Source organism: Sorex araneus, chromosome 6, assembly GCF_027595985.1.
Source record: "Sorex araneus isolate mSorAra2 chromosome 6, mSorAra2.pri, whole genome shotgun sequence".
In the NCBI taxonomy this organism is placed as follows: Eukaryota; Metazoa; Chordata; class Mammalia; order Eulipotyphla; family Soricidae; genus Sorex; species Sorex araneus.
In genome coordinates, this window is record NC_073307.1 from 65,330,589 (window position 1) to 65,335,743 (window position 5,155).

General features: G+C 41.9%; 1 pseudogene; it reads right to left on the minus strand.

Annotated features, from left to right (window-relative positions):
- Positions 1-2,848: 2,848 nt before the first annotated feature.
- Positions 2,849-3,339, minus strand: LOC105943298 (60S ribosomal protein L26-like; annotated as a pseudogene).
- Positions 3,340-5,155: the final 1,816 nt, after the last annotated feature.

Below are 5,155 nucleotides of genomic sequence, written 5' to 3' on the forward strand. Positions count from 1 at the left end.
AAGTTAATCACACACAAAAATGGAGAATCAAATCAAACACCTGGAAATTAAACAACTCAATGTTGAACAATGAGTGGGTCAAAGAGGAAAGCAAGGAAGAAATCAAAAGATACCTGGCAACAAATGAGAATGAAGACATGAGCCACCAGAACTTATGGGATACAGCTAAAGCAGTGTGAAGGGGCAAATTTATAGCTCTGCAAGCATTTCTCAGGAAGGAAGAAAGGGCCCACATAAATAACTTGACTACAGCTCAAGATCTTAGGAAAGAACTAACAAAAAGAGCCCAAACCAGGCAAGAGGAAAGAAATAATAAAACTTAGAGCAGAACTTAATGACATGGAAACCAATAAAACAACCCAAAAGATCAATTATACCAAGAGCTCGTTCTTTGAGAAAACAAACAAGATTGATAAACCACTACCAAGACTCACAAAGAAAGAGAGAGAACCCTAATAAATTGAATCAGAAAAGAAAAGGGGACATCACAACAGAAATCAAAGAAATTCAAAAGATCATCACAGATTACTTTGAAAGTCTGTATGCCACAAAACAAAAGAACCTAGAAGAAATGGATAGATTCCTGGATTCCTATAACCTCTCAAGGCTGAACCAAGAAGATTTTGAATACCTGAATAGACCTATTACTATCAAGGAAATTGCAACAGTAATCAAAAGTCTTCCCAAAAACAAAAGCTCGGGCCCAGATGGATTCGCTATCGAATTCTTCCAAACATTTAAAGAGGACCCTACTGGCAGTCCTTTTCAAGCTTTTCCAGGAAATTGAAGAAACAGAAACACTCCCAAACAGTTTCTATGAGGCACATATCACCCTAATACCAAAAGCAGACAGAGATAACACAAAAAAGTAAATTATAGGCTAATATCCTTGATAAACATGGATGCAAAGATTCTCAACAAAATATTAGCAAATAGAATCCAACAACTCAGTGGGAAGGGCATTTGCCTTGCACGCAGCCAACCTGGGTTTGATTCCCAGCATCCTATATGGCCCACTGAGAACTGCCAGGAGTTAATTCCTGAGTGCATGAGCCAGGAGTAACCCCTGTGCATTGCCAGGTGTGACCCAAAAGGCAAAAAGTAAAAAACAAAAAAGTACATTAAATTAGGAAGTTTCTACATTGAAAAAAAAATTGATTCGAATAAAAAGACACAAATTTCTCAAAAAATCTTGTAATTGGGGCTGGAGTAATAGTACAGTGGATAGGATATTTACTGTGGATGTGATCGACCTGGGCGTAATCTCCAGCACTCCTTACAGTCTCCTGAGCACTGCTGAGTGGAGAGCCAGGAGCACTGCCACATGTGGCCAAAAACAAAACAATAGACAAAGAAAACCTAGGAATTAACCTTCTATATGACCCAGCAATTCCACTTCTTGTCATCTATCCAGATGCCCAAAAATCCTATTCAGAAAAGACATTTTCAATCCTAGTTCCTTGTAGCACTGTTCACATAGCCAAAATCTGGAAACAACCAAGTATCCAAGACCAGGTGACTGCAGAGAGTAGAGGAGGTGAACTTGATCATGAAAATGGCACTAGACTTCATTAGTTAACACAGTGAAAGTATACAGAATGAAGGTGGAAGCTGAACTTTCTATCAAATAAATCACTTCTATTTCACTGAGATCTACTTAGTCTAATATGGCAAACCAAAGGCAAACCAATGAAACTTTAATTACACAAGAAGGGTCCAATGCTATGAATAGAAGTTTCTCCAAAGAATACATACAAAGGACTAATATGCTATGAAAAGATGTTCAACATTATTAGATATAGTGAAATTTAAATCACAATGAGTGATGAGTTCATGATGGAAAGATTAAAATAAAAACACAGTTACAGTGTTGAGTGTGAGAAACTGAAATGCTCATCTCTTTGGTGAAACAATTTGACATTTTCCTCAAAAGGTTGGATATAACATGGAAATTATCATGTGAAGTGAAATGAGTCAGAAAGAGAGGGACAGACATAGAAAGATTGAACTCAGTTCTGGAATATAAAGAATGGGATACTAACACCCAAGAACAGTAGAGATTAAGTACCAGGAGGATTACTCCCCAGCTTAGAAGCCGGCCTCGCATGCTGAGGGAAAAGGCAGCTCAGATAGAGAAGGGACCACCAAGTAAAGGGTGCTAAGAGGGCCCGTTCAGGAAATGCGGGCTGAAAGTAGACTACAGACCAAACATGATGGCCACTTACTACCTCTACTGCAAACCACAACACCTAAAAGTAGAAAGAGAGCAAAAGGGAATGCCCTGCCACAGAAGTGGAGCGGGGTGGGGGGAGGGATACTGGGACCACTGGTGGTAGAGAATGGGCACTGGTGGAGGGATGGGTACTCGATCATTGTATGACTGAAATGCAAGCACAGAAGTTTGTAAGTCTGTAACTGTACCTCACGGTGATTCACTAATAATTTTTTTTTTGCTTTTTAAGTCACGCCTGGCGATGCACAGGAGCTACTCCTGGCTCTGCACTCAGGAATTACCCCTGGCAGTGCTCAGGGGACCTTATGGGATGCTGGGAATCGAACCCAGGTCAGCCGCACACACGGCAAATGCCCTCCCTGCTGTGCTATTGCTCCAGCCTCTAGTAAAAAAATTTTTTAAAAAAAGTTTGGATATATTTCTAGGACTCAGCAATCCACTCCTAGGTATATACCCTAAAGAAATTAAATAATGTGTACACACCAATAAATGTATGTAAATATACATAACAGTATTATTTATGATAACCAAATATGGATAAAACCAAAAGTAAATTAATAAGTTGGTAAATGAAATGAAGTATATCTATATAAGTATTAATTTTAAAACTTTTTTTTCATTTTACAGTTTTTAATCAAGTTGTATATAGCTTTATTCCTGCATCTTCTCAAGCGTTTCTTCCTTATATTTGCCCTTCTCCTTTCCTACTTGGCGAGACTTGGCTTTGCGTTCAAGGATCTTTTTGCGATCTTTGTCCAGTTTTAGTCTGGTGATAACCACCTTACTGGGGTAAATGCCCACATGGGGTGAATGCCCACATAGACAGTTGCCTTCTCCCACTGGACTCGTTCAATGGAGGTGACATATTTCTTCCTGTAAACCTGGGCTACTTTGCCAATTTGCTGACCTTTGTAGTGTCCCCTCACAACCTGAACCTCATCGTCCTTCCGGATGGGCATGGATCACACATTGTACTTCTGTCTCAGCTCTTTGGGAAGAGGGGAGGACATAATCTTCCTACGAATGTGGGAAGGTGCATTGAAATGCCTCTTATGGTTCTTGCTCTGGTCAGAAGTCACAAAAGAATTGAACTTCATTTTGGCAGTTACCACTTCAGCGATGGCCACAGAAGGGGAAAAAAGCAATTTTAAAACTTTTTAATGTTTTCAAGAATTAAATACTGTGTATTATACCATGTAAGTGAGCCTTTAAAACATCATTCAAGCCTGCCTTCCACAACTGCCAGCATATCACCTGCCGACCCTCCCTGCAGGTCATGAGCTGAATCTCCAAGGAGACGCAAGCCAAGCAGCTGGAAGTCATGGGCACCCCAGTCTCCCAGCTGAAGATTCTGGGGTGCGCTTGGGCGGGAGGCAGGCCAAATCCCCACCCTGCTGAGACCCCAGCAGATGCCCCCACCCCGCTGCTGCCACCACACCAACAGCCTAAGCCCACAGCTTCACTGAGGCACTCTAAGACTCACCCTGGCTCTACAGATCTGACATTTCTGGGCTTTGCAGCCACGTAGGGGGCTGTGCAGCACCTCCGGATTTCACAGTACTGAAACTCCAGTAGGAGCACACCACATGATGTGGGAAAGCAACATAAAAGCCAACTAAACCACCCAATAAACAAAAATAATAACCCCAAAGCCTCAACTAGTACCCGCTTAATAAATCCTCAAAAGCTTAACAACCCCATGTGAGATAGAATAATTTTCAAAATTTTACTTTTACTGAAATATTTTTGATGAACCCTATAGCCATTTGGTCGCAACAAGCAATATTAAACAAATTATTGCATTCCTGCGAAGGGGCAGGTTTGTGTGGTGATTTGGAAAATGGGGACAGTGGTGGAGAGAAGGTCCTTCAGGTGGTGTTCAGGTTTGGTGTTGAACATCAAAGCCTGTAACAACTGTACTATGCATTATGAACATATTTGTAAACCGTGGTATTGAAATAAAGTTAAAAATGCTAAATTTAACAACTTTAATAAAATATACATTTGAGGATTTTATTTAGAAAAATGTCAGAATAGGTCATCCATAGACTAAAAGTAGATTATTGATTGACTAAAGCAGGGTATTGGTAATGGTCATGAGGAATGACCATTAATGGGAGGGATGATTAAAACAATGTTCTAAAACTGGTTGTAGAAACATTGTGTTTATCTGTTTTAATGGGATTATGCGTCAGAGATATAGGGCAGTGGGTAGGGGATTTGGCTGCATGCAGCCAGCCTGGGTTGGACCCAAGCACCACCAGTAGTGAGCCCTGAACACAAAGCCAGGGGCAAGCTTGAGTACTGCAGGGTGTGGCACAACAAACAAGGAGTGGGCCAAGGCACTCTGGATGAAGGGGCCACCCCAGTGGTCCTTGGGGGTGGGGGAACCAGGAACATAGTAGGCAATTATTTGGGGGTCATGTGGTATCTGGGATTGAATTAAGAGCCTGGCACGTTCTAGGCATGTGTTCTGCCACTGAAGCAGTCTCCTGGCTTATTGTACAGTGTAAATGGGTGAATTATATGGTGTCTGGAGTATATCTCGATACTTTGTTATTAAAACTAAGAAAGGAACAGCCCATCTTGCAAGGTGGGGGGGGCGGGGAAAAGGTGGAGAAGCCAGCTGCTAAGAGGAAACTAGGACCCAAGATTATTGGCCCAAAGGGCAAGGGTAAAAAGAACTGTCACCCCAAGGCTAAAAAGCTAAAGAAGAGGAAGCCCCACTGCAGCCGTAACCTGGACCTAGTCCGAGAGATTGGCAATATTCCCTGTCAGCTATATATCCCAGAAGGCCCCGTACAAGAGGAAACTCTCTGCTGCCAAGTCCAAGACTGAGAAGATAAAGAAGGTTCTTGCAGGGTCAGAAAGCCAGTCAGTGTTGAAAAGAAGGGGTGCCCCGTGATGGAGCTCACAGGATGC